Raw genomic sequence first — 17,500 nt, 5'->3', positions numbered from 1 at the left:
GGGAGGGGTTGGGGCTCAAACACTGAGTGATCAGAATGAGGATTTGACCAAGACTAGCACAGACAAACAGAGGTCTCCTTCTCTCTCTCTCGCTCTGTTTCTCTCTGGCTCTGTCTCTCTCTCTCTTTCGCTCTGTCTCTCTGTCTTGGTCTCTCTGTCTCTCTCTCTCGCTCTGTCTCTCTCTCTCTGTCTCTCTATCTCTCTCTTGCTCCGTCTCTCTCTCTCTGTCTCTCTTTTGCTCTGTCTCTCTGTCTTGGTCTCTCTGTCTCTCTCTATCTCTCTCTGTCTCTGTCTCTGTCTCTCTCTGTCTCCCTCTCTATCTCTCTCTGTCTGTCTCTCTCTGTCTCTCTCTCTCTCTCTCTCTGGCTCTGTCTCTCTCTCTCTCGCTCTGTCTCTCTCTGTCTCTCTATCTCTCTCTGGCTCTGTCTCTCTCTCTGTCTCTCTTTTGCTCTGTCTCTCTGTCTTGGTCTCTATGTCTCTCTCTATCTCTCTCTGTCTCCCTCTCTATCTCTCTCTCTCTGTCTCTCTGGTGATCTGTCTTTATTATGATCATTTCATACGGCTCGTGTTGACAGCACAGAACTCCAATAACAGTTGACAACAGTGTGTGGTATCTGTTGGTTTTGTGTCAAGTGATACTGACCGTGTTCTCTCCTCTCCTAGGGGTCGTGTGTTGTCCTTAGACTTCAGTGATACTGACCGTGTTCTCTCCTCTCCTAGGGGTCGTGTGTTGTCCTTAGACTTCAGTGATACTGACCGTGTTCTCTCCTCTCCTAGGGGTCGTGTGTTGTCCTTAGACTTCAGTGATACTGACCGTGTTCTCTCCTCTCCTAGGGGTCGTGTGTTGTCCTTAGACTTCAGTGATACTGACCGTGTTCTCTCCTCTCCTAGGGGTCGTGTGTTGTCCTTAGACTTCAGTGATACTGACCGTGTTCTCTCCTCTCCTAGGGGTCGTGTGTTGTCCTTAGACTTCAGTGATACTGACCATGTTCTCTCCTCTCCTAGGGGTCGTGTGTTGTCCTTAGACTTCAGTGATACTGACCATGTTCTCTCCTCTCCTAGGGGTCGTGTGTTGTCCTTAGACTTCAGTGATACTGACCGTGTTCTCTCCTCTCCTAGGGGTCGTGTGTTGTCCTTAGACTTCAGTGATACTGACCGTGTTCTCTCTCTCTAGGGGTCGTGTGTTGTCCTTAGACTTCAGTGATACTGACCGTGTTCTCTCCTCTCCTAGGGGTCGGGTGTTGTCCTTAGACTTCAGTGATACTGACCGTGTTCTCTCCTCTCCTAGGGGTCGTGTGTTTTCCTTAGACTTCAATGCCATGCGTGTATGTGACCTGGAGTTCGACCACGTCAGACGGTTGACCACTCCCTCCAGCCCTGCTCTCCTCGCCCCCAAACACAAACCCCGCCTAACTGCCACACAGTGTGGAAATACTACTGCAGAGACAACTTCGGCTGGAGAGAATATTCTGAGGTGAGTGTCTCTGTGTCTCTCTGTGTGTGTGTGTGTGTGTGTGTGTGTGTGTGTGTGTGTGTGTGTGTGTGTGTGTGTGTGTGTGTGTGTGTGTGTGTGTGTGTGTGTGTGTGTGTCAAAGCAGGGGTTGGAACTAAAATTATTTTCCAATCGTTTAGTTCTGTACAGAACCGCAATTTTTTTTGTTGTTCTGTTCCATTGATCTGAATCTCTGAACCGGTCCGAACCAGCAAATTAAAGTTCTCTGAACTGGTCCGGACCCCCAAGAAAGTATCTCTTTATATAATCCCTTTATATTCCTTTTTAAACTTGTAAAACAAACAGCTTTTTAGGTGTAGCTCATTAAATGACCTCACCAATCAGTGTGGATAGAGCAGTTTGTTACGGAGCACATGGACAGACTAGTGTATAGGGTGGGAGATGCCACAGCGAGAGGGGATTGACGAGGTGATTAGAGTGTAGGGACGGCAGTGTAGCCTAGTGGTTAGAGTGTAGAGGCGGCAGTGTAGCCTAGTGGTTAGAGTGTAGGGACGGCAGTGTAGCCTAGTGGTTAGAGTGTAGAGGAGGCAGGTAGCCTAGTGGTTAGAGTGTAGGGACGGCAGGGTAGCCTAGTGGTTAGAGTGTAGGGGCGTCAGGTAGCCTAGTGGTTAGAGGGTAGGGACGGCAGGGTAGCCTAGTGGTTAGAGTGTAGGGACGGCATGGTAGCCTAGTGGTTAGAGTGTAGGGGCGTCAGGTAGCCTAGAGGGTAGGGACGGCAGGGTAGCCTAGTGGTTAGAGTGTAGAGGAGGCAGGTAGCCTAGTGGTTAGAGTGTAGAGGTGGCTGGTAGCCTAGTGGTTAGAGTGTAGAGGAGGCAGGTAGCCTAGTGGTTAGAGTGTAGGGACGGCAGGGTAGCCTAGTGGTTAGAGTGTTGGACTAGCAACCGAAAGGTTGCAAGTTCAAATCCCCGACCTGACAAGGTACAAATCTGTTGTTCTGCCCCTGAACAGGCAGTTAACAGACAGTCACTGTTCCTAGGCCGTCATTGAAAATAAGAATTTGTTCTTAACTGACTTGCCTAGTAAAATAAAGGTTAAATAAATAAATCACCACCTATAAATAATATATCTAACTAAATCTCTCATCCCCCTCCTCCCCTCCACCCTCTCTCCCTCCAGCCGGTGGTGCGTCTGATAGAGGAGGCTGGTGGTCGTGGTCTGAAGGAGGTCCGGTTCATCACCCTACAGAACCACTACATCCTCAACATCAGAGAGGGCTTCCAGCAGAACGCCGTGTTCGGCTTCAGACGCCAGATCAAGAAACGCCCCCTCTTCCTCTCCTCCGTGGTCCTCACGCCACACCTACAGTGAGTACTGGAGCACAACCACACTGAGTGTGTAAAACATTCAGGACACTTGCTCTTTCCAGGACAGGTGACCAGGTGAATCCAGGTGAAAGCCATGATCCCTTGTTGATGTCACTTGTTAAATCCACTTCAATCAGTGTAGATGAAAGGGGAGGAGACTGCTGCTACCATAACAACCATAATACACTCGAGACTGCTGCTACCATAACAACCATAATACACTCGAGACTGCTGCTACCATAACAACCATAATACACTCGAGACTGCTGCTACCATAACAACCATAATACACTCGAGACTGCTGCTACCATAACAACCATAGTACACTAGAGACTGCTGCTACCATAACAACCATAGTACACTGGAGACTGCTGCTACCATACCAACCATAGTACACTAGAGACTGCTCTAAGAGGCTTTAAGCCTTGAGACAATTTGAGACATGGATATTTGTGCCATTCAGAGGGTGAATGGGCCAGACAACATATTGAAGTGCCTTTGAACGGGGTATGGTAGTAGGTGCCAGACGCACCGGTTTGTGTCAAGAACTGCAGCGCTGCTGGCTTTTTCACAAGCTTTCCTTGTATATCAAGAATGGTCCACCACCCAAAGGACATCCAGCCAACTTGACACAACTGTGGGAAGCATTGGAGTCCACATGGGCCAGCGTCCCTGCTGAACGCTCGACGCCTTATGGAGTCCATGGGCCAGCGTCCCTGCTGAACGCTCGACGCCTTATGGAGTCCACATGGGCCAGCATCCCTGTTGAACGCTCAACGCCTTATGGAGTCCACATGGGCCAGCATCCCTGTTGAATGCTTTCAACGCCTTATGGAGTCCACATGGGCCAGCATCCCTGTTGAACGCCAACGCCTTATGGAGTCAACATGGGCCAGCGTCCCTGCTGAACGCCAACGCCTTTATGGAGTCCACATGGGCCAGCATCCCTGTTGAACGCTTTCAACGCCTTATGGAGTCCACATGGGCCAGCAACCCTGTTGAACGCTTTCAACGCCTTATGGAGTCCACATGGGCCAGCATCCCTGTTGAACGCGCTCAATGCCTTAGGGAGTCCACATGGGCCAGCATCCCTGCTGAACGCTTCAACGCCTTATGGAGTCAACCTGGGCCAGCATCCCTGTTGAACGCTTTTCAACGCCTTTATGGAGTCAACATGGGCCAGCGTCCCTGGTGAACGCTCAATGCCTTATGGAGTCCACATGGGCCAGCATCCCTGTTGAACGCTCAACGCCTTATGGAGTCCACATGGGCCAGCATCCCTGTTGAACGCCAACGCCTTTATGGAGTCAACATGGGCCAGCATCCCTGTTGAACGCTTTCAACGCCTTATGGAGTCAACATGGGCCAGCAACCCTGTTGAACGCTTTCAACGCCATGGAGTCCACATGGGCCAGCATCCCTGTTGAACGCTCTCAACGCCTTATGGAGTCCACATGGGCCAGCATCCCTGTTGAACGCTTTCAACGCCTTATAGAGTCAACATGGGCCAGCATCCCTGTTGAACGCTTTCAACGCCTTATAGAGTCCACATGGGCCAGCATCCCTGTTGAACACTTTCAACACCTTATAGAGTCCACATGGGCCAGCATCCCTGTTGAACACTTTCAACGCCTTATAGAGTCCACATGGGCCAGCATCCCTGTTGAACACTTTCAACACCTTATAGAGTCCACATGGGCCAGCATCCCTGTTGAACACTTTCAACACCTTATAGAGTCCACATGGGCCAGCATCCCTGTTGAACACTTTCAACACCTTATAGAGTCCACATGGGCCAGCATCCCTGTTGAACACTTTCAACACCTTATAGAGTCCACATGGGCCAGCATCCCTGTTGAACACTTTCAACACCTTATAGAGTCCACATGGGCCAGCATCCCTGTTGAACACTTTCAACACCTTATAGAGTCCACATGGGCCAGCATCCCTGTTGAACACTTTCAACACCTTATAGAGGAGTCCATGCTCTGACAAAATGAGGCTGTTCTGATGGCAAAAAGGAGAGGATGCAACTCAATATCAGGGAGATGTTCTTAATGTTTTGTCCACTGTTTACTAGCTATACATTCACATTTCAATCTACTGACGAGACGCCCAGCTTTAGGAGACGCTCTTATCCAGAGCTCCCCAGGGGCAGTGCTGCTACCATAACAACCATATTACACTAGAGACTGCTGCTACCATAACAACCATAGTACACTGGAGACTGCTGCTACCATAACAACCATAGTACACTGGAGACTGCTGCTACCATAACAACCATTGTACACTGGAGACTGTTACCATAACAACCATTGTACACTGGAGACTGCTGCTACCATAACAACCATAGTACACTGGAGACTGCTGCTACCATAACAACCATAGTACACTGAGACTGCTGCTACCATAACAACCATAGTACACTGGAGACTGCTGCTACCATAACAACCATATATTACTGGAGACTGCTGCTACCATAACAACCATAGTACACTGGAGACTGCTGCTACCATAACAACCATAGTACACTGGAGACTGCTGCTACCATAACAACCATAGTACACTGAGACTGCGCTACCATAACAACCATAGTACACTGGAGACTGCTGCTACCATAACGTGTCTTGTATGGATGGTACCATAACACACTATGGTTGGACATGAATGCCAGCATGGTGACCACACCAAACACTCACATCTGTCCTGGCTTAGTGTCAGTATTAAACAGTTCTATAGAGACAGTCATTCCTCCCTGAAGTAGCAGACAGACAGTCAGTCAGTCAGTCAGTCTCTCCCTGAAGTAGCAGACAGACAGTCAGTCAGTCAGTCATTCCTCCCTGAAGTAGCATACAGACAGTCAGTCAGTCAGTCAGTCTCTCCCTGAAGTAGCAGACAGTCAGTCAGTCAGTCAGTCAGTCATTCTCCCCCCTGAAGTAGCAGACAGACAGTCCGTCAGTCAGTCTCTCCCCTGAAGTAGCAGACAGTCAGTCAGTTTGTCAGTCTCCTCCCCTGAAGTAGCAGACAGTCAGTCAGTCAGTCTCTCCCTGAAGTAGCAGACAGACAGTCAGTCAGTCAGTCTCTCCCCTGAAGTAGCAGACAGTCAGTCAGTCTCTCCCCTGGAAGTAGCAGACAGACAGGCCCTAGTGTAGTGTAGCACATTATGCTAACTACCAGAACACAGTGCTGACCTGCCCTGCCCCTGTCCCTGCCCCCGCCCCTCTAGTCACCCAGTCATGAGTCTCCTGCTCTAGTCACCGAGTCATGAGTCTCCTCTGCTCTAGTCACTGAGTCATTAGTCTCCTCTGCTCTAGTCAATGAAGTCATGAGTCTCCTCTGCTCTAGTCACCGAGTCATTAGTCTCCTCTCTGCTCTAGTCACCGAGTCTTTAGTCTCCTCTGCTCTAGTCACCGAGTCATTAGTCTCCTCTGCTCTAGTCACCGAGTCATTAGTCTCCTCTGCTCTAGTCACCGAGTCATTAGTCTCCTCTGCTCTAGTCACCGAGTCATTAGTCTCCTCTGCTCTAGTCACCGAGTCATTAGTCTCCTCTGCTCTAGTCACAGAGTCATGAGTCTCCTCTGCTCTAGTCACCGAGTCATTAGTCTCCTCTGCTCTAGTCACCAGTCATTAGTCTCCTCTGCTCTAGTCACCGAGTCATTAGTCTCCTCTGCTCTAGTCACCGAGTCATTAGTCTCCTCTGCTCTAGTCACCGAGTCATGAGTCTCCCTCTGCTCTAGTCACGGAGTCATGAGTCTCCTCTGCTCTAGTCACCGAGTCATTAGTCTCCTCTCGCAATAAAATGCAATCTTACCGTGGTCATTTTGAGTTCAGTGTGCGTGCCTATGTAGGTGTGTGTCTCTGTGTGGGTGCGTGTCTGGGTGGGTGCGTGCCTGTGTGGGTACGTGCCTGTGTGGGTGTGTGTATGTGTGTATGTGTGGGTGCATGAGCTTGATTGGCTCTGTATCTGCTTGGGAGATAGTTCTCACTTGGGCAAACACACACACAAACACACACACACACAAACCCACACACAAACACACGTGTCTGTTCACCTTGCTGAAACACATCCCCCCTCCTTCATGCTTTCACCTCTTCCTCTCTTCCTCTCTTCCTCTCTTCCTCTCTTCCTCTCTTCCTCTCCTCCTCTCCTCCTCTCCTCCTGCATCTATCCATCTCTTTGTCTTCCCCCTTCCCTTGTGCTATCTGGTTCTTTCATTACAGTCTTTCTCTCTCTCTCTCCTCCTCTCCTCCTCTCCTCCTGCATCTATCCATCTCTTTATCTTCCAACTTCCCTCGTGCTATCTGGTTCTTTCATTAAGTCATTTTCTCTCTCTCTCTTCCTCTCTCTCTCTTCCTCTCCTCCTCTCCTCCTGCATCTATCCATCTCTTTATCTTCCCCCTTCCCTCGTGCTATCTGGTTCTTTCATTACAGTCTTTCTCTCTCTTCCTCTCCTCCTCTCCTCCTCTCCTCCTGCATCTATCCATCTCTTTATCTTCCCCCTTCCCTTGTGCTATCTGGTTCTTTCATTACAGCCTTTCTCTCTTCTTCTCTTCCTCTCTTCCTCTCCTCCTCCTCCTCCTGCATCTATCCATCTCTTTATCTTCCCCTTCCCTTGTGCTATCTGGTTCTTTCATTACAGCCTTTCTCTCTTCCTCTTCCTCTCTCTTCCTCTCCTCCTCTCCTCCTGCATCTATCCATCTCTTTATCTTCCCCCTTCCCTTGTGCTATCTGGTTCTTTCATTACAGCCTTCTTCCCTCTTCCTCTCTTCCTCTCCTCCTCTCCTCCTGCATCTATCCATCTCTTTATCTTCCCCTTCCCCTTGTGCTATCTGGTTCTTTCATTACAGTCTTTCTCTTCTCCTCTCTCCTCTCTTCCTCTCCTCTCCCTCTCTCTCCTCCTCTCTTCCTCTCTTCCTCTCTTCCTGCATCTATCCATCTCTTTATCTTCCCCCTTCCCTTGTGCTATCTGGTTCTTTCATTACAGCCTTTCTCTCTTCCTCTCTTCCTCTCTTCCTCTCCTCCTCTCCTCCTGCATCTATCCATCTCTTTATCTTCCCCTTCCTTGTGCTATCTGGTTCTTTCATTACAGCCTTTCTCTCTTCCTCTTCCTTCCTCTCTTTCCTCTCCTCCTCTCCTCCTCTCTTCCTCTCTTCCTCTCTTCCTGCATCTATCCATCTCTTTTATCTTCCCCCTTCCTTGTGCTATCTGGTTCTTTCATTACAGTCTTTCTCTCTCTCTCTTTCCTGTGATCCTCTCTGGGAGAATAAAGCCTCAGATTGTGGGGACTTCCTCTCTCAAACAAAGCAAGACAGAACTGAGATGAAAGATGAGACTCAAGGGAGAGAGAGGGAGGGAGAGAAAGAGAAACTGTCACTCTGAAGCAGAGAATCACACACTTCAGACACGGAGATGAGGTTCCATTAAGCATCTATCCATCTGATCTTACTGTTGGTGACTCAAATGACAGACGGGCCGGGCCATGTGACAGCCTCCCGATATGCCCGTGCTTTGTGTTTCTCTCATCCTGTGTCAGCTCTCATTTCTGTGAATGTCATAGTCTTCTCTTTGGCTGCCGCTGCTGTAGTAGAGTATCGCCCTGCTTCTAGCACTGTGACACCATCGTGGGTGACAGGAACTATGACATCGTCGTGGGCGACAGGAACTATGACATCATCGCGGGTGACAGGATCTATGACACCATCGAGGGTGACAGGAACTATGACATCATCGCGGGTGACAGGAACTATGACATCATCGCGGGTGACAGGAACTATGACCACCATCGTGGGTGACAGGGACTATGACATCATCGCGGGTGACAGGAACTATGACACCATCGTGGGTGACAGGGACTATGACATCATCGCGGGTGACAGGAACTATGACATCATCGCGGGTGACAGGAACTATGACACCATCATAGGTGACAGGAACTATGACACCATCGTGGGTGACAGGGACTAGGACACCATCGTGGGTGACAGGAACTATGACATCATAGCGGGTGACAGGAACTATGACACCATCGTGGGTGACAGGGACTAGGACACCATCGTGGGTGACAGGAACTATGACACCATCGTGGGTGACAGGAACTATGACACCATCGTGGGTGACAGGGATCATGTTGGTTATAATGCAGGATGTGGTGGAGATGCAGTTTTATTGTTTATTCAGCGTTAGCGTAGCTTCTAATGAAATAACATATTGTTGTATTGTTCCGGATGTGGTTTATAATATAATATTCCCAGGACTGGTGTATAAATCTGTCTCTCCTCCCTCCCATTCTTCTCTTTTCCAGGACTCTTGGTGGCCTCTCCTCTTTCCCCATCTCCTCCTCCACTCTGGATCTGTCTGTTTCTCTACCCCTGTCTCCCACCTTCACCAACCCTCCCGGCGTATTCCGGAAACATGGTTACCCATGACGACCAGCCAGGACTTCCTGCAGGTTCCGGTATCCCGTGACGACCGGAGCTATCGGACCGTCTACACCCTCTTCCACAAGACGGTGTCCGAAACCAAGTTCCGCATCCTGAAGATCCTCCGCGTCCAGAATCCCTTCCTCTGGGAGAAATACAAGAGGTGAGTTATCATAGTTATTACACAGTTATTAAATGGGTATGTTATTACACAGAGATTCACCTGGGTCCTGGCGGAGGTAAGGAGATGGTTGAGTTAGTAGCTACACACTTATTAGCAGTTAGTTTGTTGTGAATGTCTGAATCACGGCTCTTGTGTTCCTGTAGATAGATGGCTGCTACACTGGTCCTCTTTAGACCAGACCTAGGGCAAAGACTGATGCCTGATCCTGCTTTAGACCAGACCTAGGGGAAAGACTGATGTCTGGTCCTGCTTTAGACCAGACCTAGGGCAAAGACTGATGTCTGGTCCTGCTTTAGACCAGACCTAGGGCAAAGACTGATGTCTGGTCCTGCTTTAGACCAGACCTAGGGCAAAGACTGATGCCTGATCCTGCTTTAGACCAGACCTAGGGCAAAGACTGATGCCTGATCCTGCTTTAGACCAGACCTAGGGCAAAGACTGATGTCTGGTCCTGCTTTAGACCAGACCTAGGGCAAAGACTGATGCCTGATCCTGCTTTAGACCAGACCTAGGGGAAAGACTATGCCATCTGCTTTGACCAGACCTAGGGCAAAGACTGATGTCTGGTCCTGCTTTAGACCAGACCTAGGGCAAAGACTGATGTCTGATCCTGCTTTAGACCAGACCTAGGGCAAGACTGATGTCTGATCCTGCTTTAGACCAGACCTAGGGCAAAGACTGATGTCTGATCCTGCTTTAGACCAGACCTAGGGCAAAGACTGATGTCTGATCTGCTTTAGACCAGACCTAGGGCAAAGATGGATGTCTGATCCTGCTTTAGACCAGACCTAGGGTGACTGATGTCTGGTCCTGCTTTAGACCAGACCTAGGGCAAAGACTGATGTCTGGTCCTGCTTTAGACCAGACCTAGGGGGAAAGACTGATGCCTGATCCTGCTTTAGACCAGACCTAGGGCAAAGACTGATGTCTGATCCTGCTTTAGACCAGACCTAGGGGAAAGACTGATGTCTGATCCTGCTTTAGACCAGACCTAGGGCAAAGACTGATGCCTTATCCTGCTTTAGACCAGACCTAGAGGGGAAAGACTGATGTCTGGTCCTGCTTTAGACCAGACCTAGGGCAAAGACTGATGTCTGATCCTGCTTTAGACCAGACCTAGGGCAAAGACTGATGTCTGGTCCTGCTTTAGACCAGACCTAGGGCAAAGACTGATGTCTGATCCTGCTTTAGACCAGACCTAGGGGAAAGACTGATGCCTGACCTGCTTTAGACCAGACCTAGGGAAAGACTGATGTCTGATCCTGCTTTAGACCAGACCTAGGGCAAAGACTGATGTCTGATCCTGCTTTAGACCAGACCTAGGGCAAAGACTGATGTCTGATCCTGCTTTAGACCAGACCTAGTTAGTCTGTCCTGCTTAGACCAGACCTAGGGCAAAGACTGATGCCTGATCCTGCTTTAGACCAGACCTAGGGCAAAGACGGATGTGATCCTGCTTTAGACCAGACCTAGGGAAAGACTGATGTCTGATCCTGCTTTAGACCAGACCTAGGGCAAAGACTGATGTCTGATCCTGCTTTAGACCAGACCTCCAAAGACTGATGTCTTATCCTGCTTTAGACCAGACCTAGGGCAAAGACTGATGTCTGATCCTGCTTTAGACCAGACCTAGGGCAAAGACTGATGCCTGATCCTGCTTTAGGACCTAGGGCAAAGACTGATGCCTGATCCTGCTTTAGACCAGACCTAGGGGCAAAGACTGATGCCTTATCCTGCTTTAGACCAGACCTAGGGCAAAGACTGATGTCTGATCCTGCTTTAGACCAGACCTAGGGCAAAGACTGATGCCTGATCCTGCTTTAGACCAGACCTAGGGCAAAGACTGATGCCTGATCCTGCTTTAGACCAGACCTAGGGGAAAGACTGATGTCTGATCCTTTTAGACCAGACCTAGGGCAAAGACTGATGCCTGATCCTGCTTTAGACCAGACCTAGGGCAAAGACTGATGCCTGATCCTGCTTTAGACCAGACCTAGGGGAAAGACTGATGCCTGATCCTGCTTTAGACCAGACCTAGGGCAAAGACTGATGTCTGATCCTGCTTTAGACCAGACCTAGGGCAAAGACTGATGCCTGATCCTGCTTTAGACCAGACCTAGGGAAAGACTGATGCCTGATCCTGCTTTAGACCAGACCTAGGGAAAGACTGTTTCTGATCCTGTTTAGACCAGACCTAGGGCAAAGACTGATGGATCCTGCTTTAGACCAGACCTAGGGCAAAGACTGATGCCTGATCCTGCTTTAGACCAGACCTAGGGCAAGACTGTTGTCTGATCCTGCTTTAGACCAGGGGCAAAGACTGATGCCTGATCCTGCTTTAGACCAGACCTAGGGCAAAGACTGATGCCTGATCCTGCTTTAGACCAGACCTGGGGAAAGACTCCTGCCTTTAGACCAGACCTAGGGGGAAAGACTAGGGCAAAGACTGTCTGGTCCTGCTTTAGACCAGACCTAGGGCAAAGACTGATGCCTGATCCTGCTTTTTAGACCAGACCTAGGGCAAAGACTGATGTCTGAGACCAGACCTAGGGCAAAGACTGATGTCTGGTCCTGCTTTAGACCAGACCTAGGGCAAAGACTGATGCCTGATCCTGCTTTAGACCAGACCTAGGGGAAAGACTGATGCCTAATCCTGCTTTAGACCAGACCTAGGGCAAAGACTGATGTCTGATCCTGCTTTAGATGGACTTCTAGGGCAAAGACTGATGTCTGATTAGACCAGACCTAGGGCAAAGACTGATGTCTGATCCTGTTTAGACCAGACCTGGGCAAAGACTGATGTCTGATCCTGCTTTAGACCAGACCTAGGGCAAAGACTGATGTCTGATCCTGCTAGACCAGACCTAGGGCAAAGATGGATGTCTGATCCTGCTTTAGACCAGACCTAGGGCAAAGACTGATGTCTGATCCTGCTTTAGACCAGACCTAGGGGAAAGACTGATGTCTTATCCTGCTTTAGACCAGACCTGGGCAAAGACTGATGCCTGATCCTGCTTTAGACCAGACCTAGGGCAAAGACTGATGTCTGGTCCTGCTTTAGACCAGACCTAGGGCAAAGACTGATGCCTGATCCTGCTTTAGACCAGACCTAGGGCAAAGACTGATGTCTGATCCTGCTTTAGACCAGACCTAGGGAAAGACTGATGTCTGATCCTGCTTTAGACCAGACCTAGGGAAAGACTGATGTCTGATCCTGCTTTAGACCAGACCTAGGGCAAAGACTGATGTCTGATCCTGATCCTGCTTTGCTTTAGACCAGACCTAGGGGAAAGACTTATGTCTGGTCCTGCTTAGACCAGACCTCAAAGACTGATGCCTGATCCTGCTTTAGACCAGACCTAGGGCAAAGACGGATGTCTGATCCTGCTTTAGACCAGACCTAGGGAAAGACTGATGTCTGATCCTGCTTTAGACCAGACCTAGGGAAAGACTGATGTCTGATCCTGCTTTAGACCAGACCTAGGGCAAAGACTGATGTCTGAACCTGCTTTAGACCAGACCTAGGGCAAAGACTGATGCCTGATCCTGCTTTAGACCAGACCTAGGGCAAAGACTGATGCCTGATCCTGCTTTAGACCAGACCTAGGGCAAAGGCTGATGTCTGATCCTGCTTTAGACCAGACCTAGGGCAAAGACTGATGCCTTATCCTGCTTTAGACCAGACCTAGGGCAAAGACTGATGTCTGATCCTGCTTTAGACCAGACCTAGGGCAAAGACTGATGCCTGATCCTGCTTTAGACCAGACCTAGGGCAAAGACTGATGCCTGATCCTGCTTTAGACCAGACCTAGGGGAAAGACTGATGTCTGATCCTGCTTTAGACCAGACCTAGGGCAAAGACTGATGCCTGATCCTGCTTTAGACCAGACCTTGATCCTGCTTTAGACCAGACCTAGGGGAAAGACTGATGCCTGATCCTGCTTTAGACCAGACCTAGGGCAAAGACTGATGCCTGATCCTGCTTTAGACCAGACCTAGGGCAAAGACTGATGCCTGATCCTGCTTTAGACCAGACCTAGGGCAAAGACTGATGCCTGATCCTGCTTTAGACCAGACCTAGGGGAAAGACTGATGTCTGGTCCTGCTTTAGACCAGACCTAGGGCAAAGACTGATGCCTGATCCTGCTTTAGACCAGACCTAGGGCAAAGACTGATGTCTGATCCTGCTTTAGACCAGACCTAGGGCAAAGACTGATGCCTGATCCTGCTTTAGACCAGACCTAGGGGAAAGACTGATGCCTGATCCTGCTTTAGACCAGACCTAGGGCAAAGACTGATGCCTGATCCTGCTTTAGACCAGACCTAGGGCAAAGACTGTTGCCTGATCCTGCTTTAGACCAGACCTAGGGCAAAGACTGATGCCTGATCCTGCTTTAGACCAGACCTAGGGCAAAGACTGTTGTCTGATCCTGCTTTAGACCAGACCTAGGGCAAAGACTGATGCCTGATCCTGCTTTAGACCAGACCTAGGGGGAAAGACTGTGTCTGGTCCTGCTTTAGACCAGACCTAGGGAAAGACTGATGTCTCTCTGCTATGTCCTGAATATGAATGCTCTGGAAGGGGTCTGTTCCAGGCTAAATGGCTCTGATGCCAGAATGCACCAGAATGCTTTCAATTGGGGCCAAAAAAGAGGTCATTGGTGTTGTTGTGGTTCGTGTTGTGTTTCAATATGACTGAATGCTGTGGGTGCTTTGTTCTGTACGAATGGTGAGAGCCAAGCTGTGTGTGTGTATGTGTGTGTTCAGTGTGTGTGTGTGTGTGTCTGAACACACAGCTGGGCTCTCACGATTAGTGTAACCCACTTGTGAAGGTGAGACCGTGAGAACCGGGATTCAGAACCACAGGAAGTGGGTCCTTGATTTTTTTTTTATACAGCCCATTGCCATAGATACGGCAGAAGGGAATAGAGCACAGAGAGGATGAGTGTGTGTGTGTGTGTGTGTGTGTGTGTGTGTGTGTGTGTGTGTGTGTGTTCGTGTGTGTGTGTTCGTGTGTGTGTGTGTGTGTGTGTGTGTGTGTGTGTGTGTGTGTGTGTGTGTGTGTGTGTGTGTGTGTGTGTGTTCGTGTCGTACTTGGTAGAATCAGTGACTCAAATAGACCAGACTGTAGAGTTAAAGCTGTTTCACTGTATCTGGTTCAAAAGTGTAAACATTCAATCACTAAATATGTCAAAAATAAAATAAATAATAATAAATAATAAAATAACACACATGCGATCACGAGACTGAAGACACCATTAATAACTCCCCCTCCTCTCCCCCTGACAGGAAGAAGGAGTACATGTCTCGCCGTCTCGGAGATGGACAGGATGCTGAGCGAGCGTCACCTTTTCCACGGCACCTCCACTGAGGTGGTAGAGGGCATCTGCAAACACAACTTTGACCCGCGTGTCAGTGGCAAACATTTCACCATGTTCGGACAAGGCTCTACTTCGCCCGCAAGGCCGTCTACTCCCATAACTTCTCCAAGCGCTCTCCTAAAGGGATCCACTCCATGTTCCTGGCCAAAGTGCTCACTGGCAGGTTGGTAGTCTTTATGGGATTACTATGTCCTCACTGACAGTCTTTATGGGATTACTATGTCCTCACTGGTAGTCTTTATGGGATTACTATGTCCTCACTGACAGTCTTTATGGGATTACTATGTCCTCACTGACAGTCTTTATGGGATTACTATGTCCTCACAGACAGGTTAGTAGTCTTTATGGGATTACTATGTCCTCACTGGTAGTCTTTATGGGATTACTATGTCCTCACAGACAGGTTAGTAGTCTTTATGGGATTACTATGTCCTCACTGGTAGTCTTTATGGGAATACTATGTCCTCACAGACAGGTTAGTAGTCTTTATGGGATTACTATGTCCTCACTGGTAGTCTTTATGGGATTACTATGTCCTCACTGGTAGTCTTTATGGGATTACTATGTCCTCACTGACAGGTTAGTAGTCTTTATGGGATTACTATGTCCTCACAGACAGGTTAGTAGTCTTTATGGGATTACTATGTCCTCACTGACAGTCTTTATGGGATTACTATGTCCTCACAGACAGGTTAGTAGTCTTTATGGGATTACTATGTCCTCACAGACAGGTTAGTAGTCTTTATGGGATTACTATGTCCTCAGTCTTTATGGGATTACTATGTCCTCACTGACAGTCTTTATGGATTACTATGTCCTCACAGACAGGTTAGTAGTCTTTATGGGATTACTTATGTCCTCACAGACAGCTAGTAGTCTTATGGGATTACTATGTCCTCACTGACAGTCTTTATGGGATTACTATGTCCTCACTGACAGGTTAATAGTCTTTATGAGATTACTATGTCCTCACTGACAGGTTAGTAGTCTTTATGGGATTACTATGTCCTCACTGACAGTCTTTATGGGATTACTAAGGCTCACTGATAGTCTTTATGGGATTACTATGTCCTCACTGGTAGTCTTTATGGGATTACTATGTCCTCACTGGTAGTCTTTATGGGATTACTATGTCCTCACTGACAGGTTAATAGTCTTTATGGGATTACTATGTCCTCACTGACAGGTTAGTAGTCTTTATGGGATTACTATGTCCTCACTGACAGTCTTTATGGGATTACTATGTCCTCACTGACAGTCTTTATTTGATTACTATGTCCTCACAGACAGGTTAGTAGTCTTTATGGGATTACTATGTCCTCACTGGTAGTCTTTATGGGATTACTATGTCCTCACTGACAGTCTTTATGGGATTACTATGTCCTCACTGGTAGTCTTTATGGGATTACTATGTCCTCACTGACAGTCTTTATGGGATTACTATGTCCTCACAGACAGGTTAGTAGTCTTTATGGGATTACTATGTCCTCACTGACAGTCTTTATGGGATTACTATGTCCTCAATGACAGTCTTTATGGGATTACTATGTCCTCACAGACAGTCTTTATGGGATTACTATGTCCTCACTGACAGGTTAGTAGTCTTTATGGGATTACTATGTCCTCACTGACAGGTTAATAGTCTTTATGGGATTACTATGTCCTCACTGACAGGTTAGTAGTCTTTATGGGATTACTATGTCCTCACTGACAGTCTTTATTGGATTACTATGTCCTCACTGACAGTCTTTATGGGATTACTATGTCCTCACAGACAGGATAGTAGTCTTTATGGGATTACTATGTCCTCACTGGTAGTCTTTATGGGATTACTATGTCCTCACTGACAGTCTTTATGGGATTACTATGTCCTCACAGACAGGTTAGTAGTCTTTATGGGATTACTATGTCCTCACTGGTAGTCTTTATGGGATTACTATGTCCTCACTGACAGGTTAGTAGTCTTTATGGGATTACTATGTCCTCACTGACAGTCTTTATGGGATTACTATGTCCTCACTGGTAGTCTTTATGGGATTACTATGTCTTCACTGGTAGTCTTTATGGGATTACTATGTCCTCACTGACAGGTTAGTAGTCTTTATGGGATTACTATGTCCTCACTGACAGTCTTTATGGGATTACTATGTCCTCACTGGTAGTCTTTATGGGATTACTATGTCCTCACTGACAGTCTTTATGGGATTACTATGTCCTCACTGGTAGTCTTTATGGGATTACTATGTCCTCAATGACAGTCTTTATGGGATTACTATGTCCTCACAGACAGGTTAGTAGTCTTTATGGGATTACTATGTCCTCACAGACAGTCTTTATGGGATTACTATGTCCTCACAGACAGTCTTTATGGGATTACTATGTCCTCACAGACAGGTTAGTAGTCTTTATGGGATTACTATGTCCTCACTGACAGTCTTTATGGGATTACTATGTCCTCAATGACAGTCTTTATGGGATTACTATGTCCTCACAGACAGTCTTTATGGGATTACTATGTCCTCACAGACAGTCTTTATGGGATTACTATGTCCTCACAGACAGTCTTTATGGGATTACTATGTCCTCACTGACAGTCTTTATGGGATTACTATGTCCTCACTGACAGTCTTTATGGGGATTACTATGTCCTCACAGACAGGTTAGTAGTCTTTGTGGGATTACTATGTCCTCACTGACA

The 17,500-nt window shown here is 48.1% G+C and overlaps 1 pseudogene; it reads left to right on the top strand.

Moving 5' to 3' along the window:
- LOC135535005 (protein mono-ADP-ribosyltransferase TIPARP-like) overlaps positions 1–15,527 on the top strand; it is a 27,159-nt pseudogene extending 11,632 nt beyond the window's left edge.
- Positions 15,528–17,500: the final 1,973 nt, after the last annotated feature.

This window comes from Oncorhynchus masou, unplaced genomic scaffold (genome assembly GCF_036934945.1).
Source record: "Oncorhynchus masou masou isolate Uvic2021 unplaced genomic scaffold, UVic_Omas_1.1 unplaced_scaffold_4311, whole genome shotgun sequence".
In the NCBI taxonomy this organism is placed as follows: Eukaryota; Metazoa; Chordata; class Actinopteri; order Salmoniformes; family Salmonidae; genus Oncorhynchus; species Oncorhynchus masou.
Note: the sequence above shows the minus strand (reverse complement) of the source record. Positions and strands in the feature narration are given on the sequence as shown.